This window comes from Chiloscyllium punctatum, chromosome 20 (assembly GCF_047496795.1).
Source record: "Chiloscyllium punctatum isolate Juve2018m chromosome 20, sChiPun1.3, whole genome shotgun sequence".
NCBI classification, from domain to species: domain Eukaryota; kingdom Metazoa; phylum Chordata; class Chondrichthyes; order Orectolobiformes; family Hemiscylliidae; genus Chiloscyllium; species Chiloscyllium punctatum.
In genome coordinates, this window is record NC_092758.1 from 24,288,168 (window position 1) to 24,305,798 (window position 17,631).

At 39.7% G+C, this 17,631-nt stretch overlaps 1 protein-coding gene across 11 annotated transcripts in view; it reads left to right on the forward strand.

Annotated features, from left to right (window-relative positions):
• Nucleotides 1-17,631, forward strand: part of tenm2a (teneurin transmembrane protein 2a) — a 2,790,214-nt gene that overhangs the window by 2,251,249 nt on the left and 521,334 nt on the right. Inside the window, exon 1 of one of the 11 annotated variants that reach the window (XM_072590506.1) lies at nucleotides 16,660-16,799. The exons of the other annotated variants lie outside the window; for them this stretch is intronic. The gene's annotated coding sequence lies outside the window, so the exon portion shown is untranslated. Of the gene's footprint in view, nucleotides 1-16,659; nucleotides 16,800-17,631 lie in introns of those variants that run through there. 11 annotated transcript variants of the gene reach the window in all.

The following is a 17,631-nucleotide window of genomic DNA, read 5'->3' on the forward strand; positions in this document are numbered from 1 at the left end:
AAAGTGGGACAGAATACCAGTGCTTCACCGGAGGCTCACTGATGATGTTACCCAGCATGGTGACGAAACATCTGAAAACAAACCTGCTAACTCAGCGAGCAAACTTACAACCTTTGCACAGGATTTACCCTTACTAATTAAAAATCTCTTAACTTGCTCCTTAAATTTATTCAATGTAATGGCATCTACCATACTCTAGTGAATTTCACAGATTGACGACAATTTGAAAGAAGTAATTCCTCTCATTCTAGATAGACCACATTCTTCCCTATCCGCTATGTGGCAGTGTCTGCATTGTAAATCCCCTTTAGCATCTTATATACTTCCAATTAGATCTCCTCTCAATCTGCTAAACTGTAGCATGTATAAGTCTAAATCACTCAATCTCTCCTCATGAGACAAGCCTTTTATCTCTGCAATTAATGTAGTGAACCTTCTCCGTACCGCCTCAAGTAAGAGCACCAAAGTTGAACTCAGTACTCCAATGCAGTCTCACTAATACTTGGTACAGTTGCAACAATTAACTTTTAATTTTCATTTCTTCAGCAATAAATACCAAAGTTCTACTTGCCTTCCTTATTACTAGCAGTACCTGCATCCTAGCTTTCTGCAACCCATGCGCAAGGCCACCCAGATCCCTCTGCACCAAAATATTTTGAAGTTTCTCTCCATTTTGTTTTTTTTATTCTTCCTACCAAAATGGATAACCTCAGATTTATCCACGTTAAACTCCATCTGCCACATTTTGATCCATTCACATAACCTGTCATATTCCTTTCTAAATGTTTTGTTCCTTTGTTGCATTGTACTTTTTACCAATTTTATGGTAATCATTAAAAGAACAATACAATTGCAAGCTATGATTTAAGACAGTTGTGCCCAGAAACTTTTGTCTTTCGTTAATTAATGTGCAATTTTCTAAGTTTAAAATCCAGTCTGATAATCTCCTTTTCAACCTACCTTTTGCATCCTGGGAGGAACAAGTCTGTTGTCTGAAAACAACAAGCGCCATAGAACTCTAGAATTGTTGAAGTGAAAACAAAGGTTAAAGCTTATGAAAAAGCAGCATAGAGCTACAAAGGGCTACATGTGAATTTGTATGTTTTATTCTCACGTTAGCTTAAGGTCGGTTTATGATGTTCGTTCCTTGCCCATAGGAGTGGTGGAGAGTAATCTGGGTGTTATTTAGCACATGTCAAGAGCAAGTTGTTTTCTGACGTTTCCACAGATAACACTGGAAATCTGTGGGAGGTGACAGGATGAATATAGAAACCTAAAGAAATAAATGTGAAAATCAAAAGACAGCTATGCTGTTTGATGTGAAATGGATCATTCCACGTGGAATTAACAGTTAGCTTTTTCCATTTTTTTTTCTTATTATGCAATGTTTAATGATTTTAGAGAAAAGCATTATGTTGTCTATCACACAGCACAGTGAAAAGATTTGACATACCTGTCCCTAAATTGATAGAATTGTTATTCTAAAATGGGGGAAAAGGACTGTAGTCTCTTCCAGCATGTTTAAATTTATGGGGGGAGCCTTTTCACTATCCTAAGGGCAAGTTGTATTTTAATTTCAAATAAATTGCGTAGAGACTAGGATTTTCAAAATGTTGGCATCGGGGTCTCCTACTTTTCATTTTACATTTCAAAAAGCAATCTATACATTCTGACAATTTAAAAAAAAATTATCACCACTCTACTGGTCTCACAACTGGCATTTATGACAAGGTAATCTTTTGGCAATGATGAGAGGATGTTTGAGTGATGAGATACGTTTCAATTGGAAAGCGGACATTAAAGCAGATATTTAAGTACCAACAAAGACTCTATGAATGCTTGCAGGAATTAAAGACTTTTACCTACGAGGGTCGCTTTTTTTATGTATATATTACTTTTTCTTTCTAAGGGCCTGCACACGATACAATGACTGTTGTTACAAATGTATTACATTCTATGAAATAAATCAATAGATGACTATTTCTACTGAAGCAGAATTTACTGAAATATGTAAAATTTAAAGATCAAGGACGTAACGATCCCCATGGCAATTTGTGGTTTCAAATATGTGTGTAAATGCCACTTAATTGAGATTTTTAACACTTCTTATTTCTTCTTTTGTGTCACAGACATTGAGCAGCTAAACTGGAAGACAAAGCTGAGGTCTGTGAGGTTTTCAACCTAGTTCTGCAAATGATCCATTTTTACTACAGTATTGCGCTTTGTATTTTTACAAGAGGCAGAAACTAGAGAGAGAGAGAGAGAGGGAAGAGAAAGTGGGGCAAGTAAATTAGCTGCTAACGCAGTCGGCTCCAGGAAGAAAGCCATTTGGGTCTGCCTCGCCTCACAGTAAATGACCTTGGCTGAGGATGATGACAAAGTATCATCTTACTGATCCTTGACAGGATGCCATTCCTTCGAAGTTGACAAATAGTTCACATTAAAACCAGGGCATTTTAGGAATCATCCCCCATCGCAATTCATCAGTTCTGATTACAACACAAATGCCAACACCAGCTCGAAGCATATTACTCAAGCAGTGTAAAAACTGTGGTTAGCAAAAAAAAAAAGAAACAACAATAGTGGTTCTCACAGAAATGTTGTACCACACGTTGCCACAAGCCCTTGCAAGCACCCGTGGAAATATCATATCGTTACAAGAGCATAACCTGGATGGACACAAAATGATTCACTCACAGAAAAAACCTAGTGCGCTGGACCGTTCCAATCATCCCCATTAAAGTTGATGTTATGGTCAAAGCATAATCATCCTGGCAAATTAATTTGGCATGCATCAAGATTTAAGCTAATTTTGCTTTCATCTCGGTGCAAAAATAAAGGGGATTAAGGCCACTAAGCTTTCTGTGAAAGATGCCATAGTCATTCCTGGTGCTTTGAACACAGCACTGATATGCAGGATCAGGAGCTGCCTTTGTAATACAACTTACACCATCTTTTCTTCACTTTGATTTTCTGTCGTAATGGAAATGTTTCGAGAAGAATTCCATCACGGAGGGGCTGTGTGTGGAAGAGCTGTATTGTACATGTTTCTATAATTGTTGGATAGAAGAAAACATCAGCAGTTGTGTTTTAAGTCTTAGGTTATGTGTGTTGTGCTGTATATTGAAAGAGTGTACTTTACTCCTCTGCAACCAAGGTTTAAATTCAACCGGGCAGATGAGATGAAAGCAGCCTTTCTCTAACGGCTGTTAAGAGCCATTAAGTGAAATGACTTTGGGCCAACTTGATTTCCCTTGCATAAGGCAGAAGGCTTTACAGACCAACATAGGCCTTGAGTTCAGCAACCTTGTGTCAAGTGTATAAAATTTCATGGGAGCTTCAAATGCTTTTCCACAAACAAAATTGTTACCTGAAATGGCAGTAGGTAGTGCACAATCTGTCAAAAGAAGGTCTGGATAAATTTAATAGTGTTTTTCAAAAACAATAACAATATTTGTTGAAAATTGAAGTACTTGTGAACCATGGTTGAAAAGAAACAGGAATAGCTCTTTGATGTTGAGGTTCTGCGATTGAGCTCAGGATTCCATCTGTTCTATGCCATATATTTAATCTAGATGTGCTCAGTAATGCCCCTGGGTACGACATAGAATATCTTCCTTAACATCAATGTTATCTCCAGACAGCACCACATCTACCGAAATAAAATAAAACCCATTTGCAGAGAGATAAACTGACATGTTAGTGAAAATGCTGATGTTTGTTGCACATTGAATAGCTGAGAATTTTCATTATTTTAAAACCATTTATAGTTGGTAGATTTTTTCTTTTTCTCTAGCTCCCCAAAAAGTGGTAGCTTTAGTTGGCTTGCAACTCCATGACACCCTTCCAATGTCACGTTCAAGTGGATGTTGCTCAAGTATAAATTTAGATGAAAGGAAAACATGTGTTTATGTAGCACATTTCACAACCTCACAGTATACCCACATGTTCTACGATCAATGGGTTGTCATTGAAATGTATCACTGCTGTACTGCAGAAAACACAGCTGCTAACTTGCATAACACAATGTCCTCAGATAACAATATATTGGCAAGATAATCTCTGTTAATCATGTTGTTTGGAGGATAAAAATTGGATGGGATACTAATGAGAACTGTCCCCCTGCTCTTATTCAAATAGTACCTGGAGATCTCTTCTATCTTCCAAAGAGGGCAAACAGGACCTCCACTTCACATCTCATCTGAAAGGCAACACCTCTGAGAGAGCAACACAACATTACTGCTGCAGTCGAACACTGACCTATATTTTATGTTCATGTCCCAAGAGTGAAGTTTGAGCCCTCAGATCTTGAATTAAAAACGATGGTTCTCCTGCAGAGCCACAGCCAACATCAAATGATGAGAATTAGCAGAACTATTCAAGAACCTTTCTTCACCTGAGGATCAGGATCAATACCTTTGGAAATAGACTATTTGAGATGATATTACATCAAACGCATTAGAAGCTAGCCAATTTTCACCTCTGAACCATGCTAAATATACAAACAAATATGTGTTTCAAAAAGCTATATTTTGAAAAGCATAAAAAGTAATGAACTTTTTTTTACATTTGATCATTACATCAATCTGAAGAAGTTAACAGCTACTCCAAACCTATTAAATAACAATGATTGGAACTTATACAAACTAAGCCAACAATTATGCAAGTTATTTATCCTTGAGTGACATTGCTAAACAACAAAGCCATCTAAACACCAGTGCGCCTCAGAACTTTTGACAGATATGCATGAAGATTTAAAAATAACACACAGATGGAAGATATGAGTTACCAACTGTAATCTAATTGAGGACGTTCAAAGTTATATATGTGAAATTTTCTATTCAGGACTTCAATTAGTGTCCTAATCCACAAGCATCAGGCTTGTGCAATTTATGAGGACATATAATAAATTAAAGATTTTGACCAAAACTGATTCCTCTGGTAGCCCAACACACCACCCCCTCGTTTCACAGCCTCACTCCTGATGAAGGGCTTTTGCCAGAGACGTTGATTCTCCTGCTCCTCAATGCTGCTTGACCTGCTGTGCTTTTCCAGCACCACACTCTCGACTCTAATCTGCAGCATCTGCAGTCCTCTGGTGGCCCAACACTTTTATGACGATATCACTGAATTTTACATGTCTCCAGTTTGTATGGTCATGTTTCTCTTTCTGCCATCTCTCCAGAAATTTATCAACTTTTCAACTTTAGCTTCTTCCCAACACCAATTTTAATTTGGTTTTTCAGTAATTCACATTTGACTCTGGACTGTCCTGCTGGTTAAGTTTGAAGTAATGAGTTTTATTTGTTCAGTACCTTTTATTAAATTTCACAGAAGTTCCCCTTAAACTATGTTAATTCTGCATTTTACTAGTTGCATTGCAGGAGAATGAGGACGAGTCCTTTGTAAACCCTTTCACCGACCAGTCTACAGTCCATTATTTTCAAGGTACTCCTGCACTATATTCTCCAGTTACTTTCAGTTCTTTCCATAAAACAAGTCACGGATGGGGAATATTTAATTTCCTGACAAATAATCCTGGCATGCAGCAGTACCTTCTGCAGTAGAACCAGAAATTTTTTTTATATGGCAATATCAGCAAATTTGTTAATAGTCAGCCTTTAACAAACATAAATTCCCATAAACAAATAAAAATGTCACATGAAATATTCAGAAGTTAATAGTTTGTGAAGATTATTTTTGAAAAATTAAACCTCAGAATTGATCTTCAAGACAGATTAATTGGATTTCCATTGGTAAAGATGTGAATAACTGCAAAAATGAATTGATCTGTGATAAACAATCTCTTTATAATCTCAAGAAGCTTATTCTGACGATGAGTACTCTGATTTGCAAGTGTTGCTAATCACAATTAGTTCTGTCTATGGGCAGTTCTTAATAGAACTGGTGTTTATTTGCAAGTGGTAAAAACAATGACTGCAGATGCTGGAAACCAGATTCTGGATTAGTGGTGCTGGAAGAGCACAGCAGTTCAGGCAGCATCCAAGTAGCTTCGAAATCGACGTTTCGGGCAAAAGCCCTTCATCAGGAATAAAGCTTTATTTGCAAGTGGTCAACTTAAGACCCTTGCACTCACCTTGTGTGAAATGAAGATTTACAGCAGACATGGAGTTAGGTGAGAGATTCAAGCTAAAAAGGTAGAGCAAATATGTGCTATATATGGAGGCAGCTTGTAAGGTTTTGCTCAGTAGTCAATTCCTTGTATCTGTTAGCAGGAAGGGAATGGACAAGGATCTGAGAGCATAGCTTGAGGAGAGTGGGTGTGAAGTGGAATGATTCTATGGCAAGATTACTTTCTGACTTGCACAGAGCTGCTACTCTGATCAAAAAGATCAAATACAAGACCATGGTTTTTGAAGAGATTCAATCGAGTATTTTATAAAATTATTGAAGGATACAAAAGACAGTGAAATTAATTATTTTATTGCCAAACATATATAATTGTTCAACTGTTCCTTTGAAAAGCAAGAGATTTTGATTTGCAAAATAAGAGGATTACAAGGTTTTCTTAAAGCAATTTGTGAGGACCTAGTGCCCAAATCATATATTCATCTGATAAGTTTCCATATGATATTGGGCCATAGTCCACAATGACCATCAGCATCTCTCTCCTTATCGAAAGACTATTTTGGCTATATAGATTGACAAGCACCACTGCCCATGAGTTGTAGAGCAAGTAAGGAGACAGGCCTCCATGAATTACAACAGTTTTCAAACACAAAGCATATAATAAATGTCAGTGTGTGAATAATTGCTGGAAGGAATACATTAATACACAAAATTGTGAGAATGTCTTGTCACTTGGAAGCCAAGTTACAGAATTGCAAAATGATGCTCAGATGGTTATTATTTTTAATAATATGCAGATCTGATTATATTGGAGCTTTGTTTACAGTGATAATCTGTCGTTGACGTGCCAAAGGTATGGTGTTTCTTGCAGCTGGTATCATGCTGACATTAAGGAGCAATTCCATTCAGCCATTGCACACCGAAATTCCCAGTGAAAAATGTGATCCACAATCACTGGAGGATTTTTGAAATTTAGAGAACCACTACCTTCAAAACTTCTTCAGCAAATATTTGCTCAATGTTTACCAAATACTGCTGCACCTTGACAGAAATGGTATTGAGACGTGTCACTGCATTACAAGTACATCATTACAGTGAAAATGACAAGCACGTTTTCCTTTGTTCTTCCTGTCCTGCAACTAAGCTGTCACTTTTCCAATCTTCAGCAGATTACTGGAAAATAAGACTTCTGTTCGTATAGATTATGGATACGTGGTAGCTATTCCAATGCGGTAATCTAATGAAGGCGATTCCAGTTGTGCAGTGGATAGCTAGGATCATGTTACAATCTGTAATCTGATTGAGGGGTTCAGGTGCAATCATATCTTGGTTGAGTTTTGAGATGGGATCCAATCCTTGAAATTGCTTTAGGGTGCCTACTGTTTGTTTTCAAAGACACACGCACACACACATACACTGCAAATTCAGTGCATCCATATCCTGATCCAATCTTTGCCCTTTTGCAGCATTTAGTTATTATTTTATTTCATTTACATGAACAAATCTGAATACCCAAAGTCCCATAATATTTCCATTTACTTCGATACCTGTATAACTCACTCATGATGATTTTGATATTAAATCAGTAGCTTATATCAGTTCAGCTTGACCAGAAGGTCGAAGGAAATTTGGGAATCTTTTGTAACATCTAAAATATTTCTAATGGTAAGGATGGTTTTTGGTTGCCTTGGACTGTTTCATTTAAATAGTATCAGATTAAAAACTGTAAATGGCACTCGCAATCGCCAGTTAAATTTAGCATGGACAATTGCCATGTAATACACATTGGCAGGAAGAATGAGCATCAGACATGTAACGTTGATACTATAGCGTACATGAAGGTGAAAGAGCCTCTTGAAAGAATGATAAATGTGGTGTTTAACAAGTAAGATTGTTGGCAAATATCAAGAACAAAATGTATTGCTTACTAAATTATATTGCCAGATTCTCATGCTTGTTTTCAAGTTTTTCCTCTGCTTCACCCTTCGTTATTTCTGTAACCTTTACCAGCCCGACAGACACGACTGTCGATTTCTATGCTGCTCCAATTCTGGCTTTTCTTTCATTGCTCCACTGTTGGCTGTCATGCCTCAGTTGCCTGGATGCTGAGCTCCAGAATTTCATCTCTGTATGTCTCCACTTTTTAACTTCTCACTTCTTAAAATCTGTGTCTATGATCAAGCTTTTGCTCACATATCTGTGTTAAATTTTGTTTAAAAATAATCCCAAGCACAGAATATTTTAGTATGTTAAGTATACTATCCATACATATTTGTAATCTATATATATACATACGCAAGTTTTTTTTTGATGGTGTGGGGAAATAGAGAGCATCATAATAAGCCTGTACAATGATGAGTTCCATGATATGTCCAGATTTTGTCACCAAGGGGTATTTGAGATAGGGACAAAGCACAGGAAAGAGTCAAATAAAAACAAACCTCTGCAGATGCTAGAAATCTGAAGCAAACAGAGAATTCTGAAGAGAGAAACAAAAATCTCTGCAGGCCTGGCAGCATCTTTGGAGTGAGAAACAGTTAATGTTTCAATTCCAATATGACTCTTCTCTGGAAGAGATAGTGAACTGCTTGTTTGCGACCAGCACAGGCTCAATGGGCTGATGGGTTTTTTTTTATGCTGCAGACATCCATGACTCTGACTCTATGAATCTGAGATAGGTGACCTGGTTTCAAATCTCACAGCGCTGAACAGTTTGATGAGAAAATATCTACAAGTTGCTTTTGAAACAGATAACTTCTCTCCAACAGTAAGGACAAACTTATTCATGTCTCCTGTGGGACAGTGGTAGTGTCCCTAACTCTGAATGAGGAGGCCTAGTTCTTTTATCACAGAAATACTGGCGCTTGCTGAGTGCGGAATGATGACTAGATTCATGCTGTGCCTCACTGATGTTCAACAGAGTCTCAGGAATAACAATGTCCAGACACTCTCATCCACACAGTCGATCAATTGTATGGTATTATGGAAATTAAACATTATTAAAAAGAGACACTTAGTTGGGACTTTTTGTCTTACATGATTTTAAATATTTAATCAGGGCTCCTCAAATGTCTTGTGATGTGTAGCTAAGTCAAATTAACTTTTTAATGTAAATGATGAAAGTAAAAGGATCAACAGTTATTGCCTAAACTAACAACACAGTGATTTATATTGTGTTGCTAATGTTGTGATTTTTCACAAGATGCATCAGAGGAACAATGTCAAAGAAAACTTAACTTTTAACCATCTAAGGTAACATTTAAGTCAGATGGCCAAAAGCTTAGTCCAAATAATGGATTTTATGCAGTCTTAAAAGAGTAAAGAGATGGAGAAGCATAGACATTTCAGATTTTAGGATCTGATCGACTGATAACATTGGAAAAACGGAAATTGTTGGGAGTCTCAAAGAGGCCAGAACTTGATGATCACAGCTATCTGCAGTTTGCAGAACTGGTGGAGGTTCTAGAGGTAGAAAGGTACGAAATCAGGATTGGCGATTGAAGACACGGATGAGAGTTTTTAAGTTGAAGTGTCACTTAATGAGGAGTCTGTCTCGGTCAGTCAGTGCAGGGATGGCTGTCAGGGCTTGGTGTGAGTTTGGAAATAGACAGCAGTGTTTTAAATTGATGGATGTTGAAAATGAGAGGCAAACCTGGAGTGTATTAAAATACTAGCTCTGGAAGCAACAAATACTTTGCGACATATCCTTAGTCCACATGCCATATATCACAATGTACGAGGAGAAAGTGAGGACTGCAGATGCTGGAGATCAGAGCTGAAAATGTGTTGCTGGAAAAGTGCAGCAGGTCAGGCAGCATCCAAGGAACAGGAGAATCGACGTTTCAGGCATAAGCCCTTCCTGAAGAAGGGCTTTTGCCCAAAACGTCGATTCTCCTGTTCCTTGGATGCTGCCGGACCTGCTGCGCTTTTCCAGCAACACATTTTCAGCTCATATCTCACAATGTACAATGGCATATGCCCTCATGGTATAAAGCATATTTGTTGTGAGACAGAACAGAAAAAGCAAAGGTATGGTTAAGGGTTTTAAAAACAGATGAGTTAAGCTCAAACTGACTGAGGTAGAGCAGACTGAGGCAATGTTGTGGAGATAGAAATAGTTGGTCTTAGTAATACTATAAAGATATAGTCACAGGATCACCTTGCAAGTCACCAAGATCATGCATGTTGTCTAAAGTAATAACTCAGAAAAAGCTCATATTGAAATTGCATTAGTTTCATCCAATCTGATGATGTCACACAGTCTTTGGTTGGAAACAGTTAGACCTAAACTACCATTCACAGTGAGTGGATGTAATTTTTACATTTCCCAAGAGGCTCACTAATTATGCCCGATACAGTATGAACAAAGGACGATTGGTATCAGTGAACTATCTGAACAATCCCTAGCCTGGTGCAATATACTGGCAGAGTTGGCAGATACAACAAGATGCAAGCAGTGACAATCAAGACAGTGCCACACCAAAAATTCTGCTTGATCCTCAAACAGTGCCTGTGGACAAGGATGGACTTTATGGTTAGGTAATGGATTTTATGGTGGACACTAAAGATAATAGCTTTGAAAGGTTTTTTTTAATCACTCTCCTGAACTTACATCTCATTTTAAATTGGAGATCACTCTCATCATTACCTCCACAAATGGAAGATGCAGTCCGTCCCTATTCATTCTACTAAAACTTTTCAGAATTTAAAACATACTCTCATGTACTAGCTACAGTTTTCCATGTTTGCTACATCCTGAGTCTATTCTGTGTGTTTTTACAAGCCTAATATTCTTTCTTTGCTGGATTTTGGATTGGATACTGCAACAATGTAAATGTTAACCATCTGGACTAACTAACCAAATACTGATCTTACTTATCTTGTATTAGCCCTTAACATAACCAATGTGATAAAGGAAGCATTCCAGAGAATACTACATTTTATTTGTTTAACAAAATCCTAACTTTTTAAACATCCTCCACAAACGTTATGCAAACTTATTTCTACATTGTTAATACCAACATGGACAATGTTTTTTTGTTGTACTGTCTCTTTCTTTGGAGGATCTGCCACTTGTGGTAGATGTTCTTTTCCAGGCATCAGTGTGGCAGCATAATATGTAGGACTCCCAGCAAATTTGCTGTCTTTTCCACCAACTAAAGCATCTCCCATTGCTATAATTCTTTTTTGAATGCTCATTGATCCTCAGTAATGCCTTGCTCCATGTTGCCCACGACCATTTCATTTTTATGTCAATATTGCAAATTATCTCATATTTTCTAACTGAATCTAACTTTTGAATCTAACTAACTCATGGTTTCTTTCTTTCTCTTCCTCTTTCTCTATCATGTTTCCTCTCTTTCTCACGTTCTCTGTCTTCCCCCTCCCTCCCCATTGCTCTATCCCTCCCTCCCTCTTTTTTTTTCTCTCCCCCACTTCTGCAAAGGCCTCACATTTTTCTACATTGTTCCTTTGGAGCACAGAGATCCAATGGTCCAAAGATTCAAATTTCTGATACTTAGTTTAACTGCAGCAGCACATTCATACTGAAAATCCACATTGACCCATTTATCGCATTCCACATAGAATCACACTTTACCTATTGACTTTGCACTATTAATTATTTCAATTTCACCTCTATCCTGAAGATCCTTTCAGCCTGTTCTCCCGCAGAGGCTAACTGTTACATTCTTCTGGCCTCTTCCAGCTTGTGGCCCGAGGCAACTTCTATTTTATCTGCAACACTACTGAATAACTGCAATTGTATGTGGTTAACAGCAGAGAGCTCAACAATTGGCACAATAAAAATAGTGTAGTTGAAGATGCTTTCTTATATTTCCCCAGTAGCTGATCCACCAGACAGTGCGGACTGCAACTGCTGGAGATCAGAGTCGAGAGTGCGGTGCTGGAAAAGCACAGCAGGTAAGGCAGTATCCGAGGAGCAGGAGAATCAACATTTCCGGCAAAAGCCCTTCATCAGGAATGATGCTTGTGAGCCGGGAGGCTGAGAGATAAATGGGAGGGGGTGGGGCTGCTGAGAAGGTAGCAGAGAGTGCAATAGGATCTTGGAGGTGGCAAAAATGGTGATAGGTTGGAAAGGAGGGTGGAGCAGATAGGTGGGAAGGAAGATGGATAGGTCATGAGGGCAGTGCTGAGTTGGGGGGTTGGATTTAGGATAAGGTGGCGGAAGAGGAAATGAGGAAACTGGTGAAGTCCACATTGATGCCGTGTGGTTGGAGGGTCCCAAGGCGGAACATGATGCATTCTTCCTCCAGGCATCTGGTGGTTAGGCTGTGGCTATGGAGGAGGCCCAGGACCTGCATGACCGAGGCAGAGTGGGAGGGGGAGTTGAAGTGTTTGGCCGTGGGATGATTGGCTTGGTTGGTGCAGGTGTCCCCGAGATGTTCTCTGAAGCATTCTGCAAGTAGGCGTCCTGTCTCCCAATGTAGAGGAGACTGAACGGATACAATAAATGACATGTGTGGAAGTGCAGGTAAAACTCTGAATATGAAAATTGTATTTTCAAGCCCTTTTAAATAAAAGGCAGTCTTGTTTATGTTGAGTATTTGGTGTACCTGTTTTGTTCAACTCAGTGGGTTGAATTTGCTGGAAATGTAGCAATTTTGTCATTCAGAGCTATTGCTTTGCTGTGAGAGCAGCTTGCCTTTCAGGTCAATGGTCCAGAAGGCAATAAGCAGCTGGATCGACCATCCAACTAGGGACAATGGCCAGTTGACAGGAAGGGAGAATCAATCGTGTACCTGCAGTGAAAACAGATATTGCTGGAAATACGCATCAAGTAGTTTGGCAGCATCTGTGGAGAGAGGAACAGACTTAACGTTTCAGGTCCAGGAACTTTCTTCAGTCCACCAGCTGCCTTCACAGTGGTTGGACTGTCAGTGTGCCATTGAGGTGAAAGCCTCAAGAGAGGGCAGAGTGAAATAACTATGAGAAAAGACTCCAAGAAACAGAAGCTACCTCTGTGTTCCAAGCGTTGTCACCAAGAGCTGCTATTGCAATGGCAAGCCTCCACTCCCAGATGGCCTTCAGCTTTCTGTTTGCACCATTGCACAATGTGGTTGCATTTTAATTTTGTCACACTTTGTAGATCATCTTCTCTGGGTAGCCAAGTTTCTGACAGAGTGTGATGCCCATGTGATATATCAGACATGCCCTTGGACCAGCTACATTGGCTTCCTGGACAGAAGCCACCTCAAAGGAACGTAGGAGAAGTGGGGAACATGTCGGGGAAACAGTACGATCGGGTAGAATTTTGCAGAGTCATTGAGAATCTGGGCCCTTCAGAAAATGGCAGACATGAGACTGAACATGGTTCCTGGTGTCCCCGATTTCCACCAGTGTAAGGTAAAGCTGCTGTAGGCCAAAGGTCCATGTTCTGCATTCCTGACCTAACTAGCTCGAAAGCCATCTTAAAGTTGCAGAGAGTCAGAGTCATACAGCATTGAAATAGGTGTTTAGGCTCATCAACTCTATGCTGAGCAACAAACACCAAAATACATTTATCCCATTTATCTGTAAATGGTCCATATGCCTCCTATGTTCTGGCATTTTAATTACTCATCAGATACTTCTTAAATGTTGCAAGGGTATTTGCCTCCACCATCCTCTGAGACAGCACGTTCAATATATCTACCACCTTCTGGAAGAAAAAGATCATTCTTGCATATCCTCTAAATGACTCACCTTAAACTTATACTCTGTGGTCTTCAACACATCTAGGAGATAGTGAGGACTGCAAATGCTGGATAAGATTCGATAAAGTGTGGTGCTGGAAAAAGCACAGCAGGTCAGGCAACATCTGAGGAGCAAGAGACTCAATGTTTCAGGCATAACCCTTCATCAGTACTCGAGAGGGGAATGGGGGCTGAGAAATAAATAGGGGGAGGGGAGAGGGGCTAGGGGAAAGGTAATTAAGAAGACAATAGTGGGCAAAGGTAGGAGGTGATTGTGGGAGGTCGGTGGAACGTGTGGAGCAGATAGTTGGGAAGGAAGGCGGACAGGTAGGTCAGGTCAAGAGGGCGGTGCCAAGTCTGAGGTTTGGATCTGGAATACATTGGGGCAGTGGGGGTTGGGGAGGTTTGAGAGGAGATTTGGAAACTGGTGAATTCAATGATGAGGCTGTGTGGTTGTAGGGTCCTGAGGCAGAACATGATGTGTTCCTCCACCAGTTTGTGGGTGGCCTTGGTTAGATGGTAGAGGATGCCCAGAATGGACATGTCATGGGGGAAGTGGGAGGGGAGTTGGCGACAGGAAGGTGGGGTTGGTTGGTGCATACGGACCAGAGATGTTCCCTGAACCATTCTGTGAGTTTGCACTCAGTCTCTTTGATGTAGAGGAGACATATCTACCATGGGAAAAGATTCTCTTGATCTACTCTGTCTATAACTCTCAATTTTGTATGCCTCAATCAGATCTCCCTCAGCCTTCTCTGCTCCATGGAAAACAAACAGTCTCTCCACATATCTGGGACTTTTCATCCCAGGCAACATCCTGTTAAATCTCCTTTCCACCCTCTCCAATGCAATCACATCTTTCCAATAATAAAACCACTAGACCTGCACACTGCAGCCTAACCAATGTTGTATAACCAGTGTTTTGCAGCTCACTGCAATTTTTGTGCTGTCGGAACAACTGTTAAAAGAGTCTCATTTTGTGAGCATGCCCATACCCCATGCTAACTTCTACTTCTCCATTTGCTCTCCACGGCCCTTTGTTATTCCATGCCAAACAATACCCACACCATAGCTACTCATATCTTCCATGTCAATCCATGGCACTTCAATAAGCAAACATCCAATGTGAACTCTTTAAGAAATAAATCTAACCCAGATTCAGTGGCTTACTCCTGAATTAACTTTTGCAAAATCACCAATAATATACTAGTAGAAGTCAACAGCAATGACACCAAGAAATGTTCACTCTTTCAAATTCAATTCAACTTGCTATGGAGATCCAACTCAGATACACAGTTTGGGTTCTACCAGATCTACTCAGGTGGTAGCTCATGATAAGTTTATTCCAGACATTGGCATAAGAGCTGAATGCCAGAGGACAGGTGTGAATAACTGCCGAGAGCATCAAGTCTGCATTGAGCCAAGGATGCAGACAATGGATCTTAACAATACTAAAATCATTTTGCGATAATAACCATTTTCAACCTTTTCTTTGTCTTCAATCACATTGTCATTTGAGTCCCTTAATTGCCAACAAGCTGTCAGTTGTGGAAGCTTAACAGTACCTTGAAGAAAAAAAAGTCTGCTTGAGCAACACATCTGCCATTGAACTTAGCTGTCCATTCCTTCGCTGCTGTCATAGTGCACTTATTAAGGAAGGTACACTGCAGAAAATGATCAAACTTTATTTTGTACCTCCAATGATTCCTGCAGCCACTGGCACTGAGAAGGTGAAAATGCACTAATGTCAAGGCAACCCTATCATCTCTGAATTCCCCCGGAGCAGGGATCAAGGTGTGATTAATCATACTCCCCACCCACCCCTCCATAGATCAGCAGTGGGATTGAAGATTTTCTCCATATTTATTTGTCACTTGGATAACACAGTAATCGTATGTTTATCTTTACTGGCAGCATATACAGAAAGTTAAGAAACACAGTGAATAATGTGGATGGAACAGAAAGTTGCAAATGGACATTAACAACAGAACTATGACTGACATAGTCTGGAAAAGTGGGAAACTCGGTTTAGATCTATGAGTGGTAGATCAGAGTATTTTGTAAATAGTGAGAATCTAGAGACTGTAGATGAGCAGGGAAAGCTCAGGATCCAAAAAGAAAAAATACTGAAGCTTGTGGACAAAGGGTGAAGAAATGTCCAGTTCGATATGGCCAACCTGGATTACAAAGTGGTGCGTGTTTTGCACCAGCTGTGCAAAGATCTAGTTCTGTTGTATCTGAGGCTGAATTGTGTACACCCATTCCCTGCACTGCCAGCTAAAAAGCTGTGTTGGAGGGAAACTACTCAGAGGACCACTGGTTGACCACCTGCAGCTTTTTAACAACTGATTCACCAGTAATGGACTGGAAGTGGGATTTCCACACCCTGACATTGTGTGAGCCCTTCAGAACCCTAGAGCAGACCTATGACTGTGTCCAAGCTGCATATTACTGAGCGTAAAAGACTCAGTGTGGGCAAAATTAGAATACTTGAGTGTCTAGAAAGCAAATGGATTACAGGAAGAAGATAAATTAGCCTGCAACTAATCTAACTCTGAGTCGGAACCTGCTCTCTCTATGATTAATATTTGTAGTAATATTCAATAAGAAAGGAGAATAAATAATGTTACTTTGAAGTCCAGACCTGAAGGTTGTGCTTAACCTTATTTTTATCCCTGACCATTCCGTCAGAAATCCAAAAATCAGAGGATGGTATTAGTTATATGATGAAAGATTTAGAAAGAGGAAACAAAATCAGAGCTTGCTGGAAATGCTCTGCAAGTCTGGCAGTATCTGTGCAGTGAAAGCAGAGTTAATGTTTTGGGTCCAGTAACTCTTCCTCAGAACTGTTCTGAGGCTGCCAGACAAGATGAGCTTTTCCAGCAATTTCTGTTTTTGTTTGTTTTTATTCAGAAAGAGGAAATCCTGCATCTGAGGGAGCAGCTAGCCACTCCGAGACTGGGAGCTGTCCAGCACTTCAGGTCCAAGATGGATACCGCTGGGTCCAAGATTTGGGTAAGTGTTTGAGGGACAAGCTGGCAGACCTCGGTGAAGAGAGAGGGGCTGAGGCTTCAAAGGGCAATGTGAGAATACCAATCTGGTGAGCTGGAGTACAATCTTAGAGGTGCCTGAAATATCCATGCACGTCACCAGTGTGTGCAAGGAAACATACTGGGCTGTCTGTTTGCCATGGGCTTCTTTCACCTTCTGTTAAATCTCAGTGGTGAAATTAATTGCCCAGTTAGGACTTTTATTATGCCCACTGGCAAGGCAGGCTGCAATGTGCCACCTCTGTTTCTGCTACAGTTCTGGTACGGGCAGCAATAAGCAGCAGACAGACTACCCTCTGTATATAATAAATCCCTCAATCTTCAAACCCATCACAGGGAAAGTTAAAATCTTGCCTCACAATTAGCATATTAAGCCCTCAGCATTACGTCTCAGGAAAGACACACCGTCCTTGGAAAGGTGCAGCGTAGATTTGGAGATAAGTGTTAAAGTCTACGGATGAAAATTGAAGAAAAATGATTTTTCTTCTGGTCCAAAACAATAAGCTACCCTGTCCTTTAAGACAATTCTATCACCATTCAATCAGTTCGTGTCTGATCTACATCTCAACTCTATTCATCTACCTTTTCACCATGTCCATTGAACTCAATTTTAAAATGTCACCACATTCCTGAGTTTATTTATAAGGGAGCAATTTCCACATTTATATAATCCTTCACATGAAAATTGCTTCCTTCATTCTTAAAGGAGCCCGCTGTATTTTTTTGTGACTCCTTATTCTGGATTGCCCACCAGAGAAAATATATTATCCTGTTGAATCCCTTAATCACTTTAAATA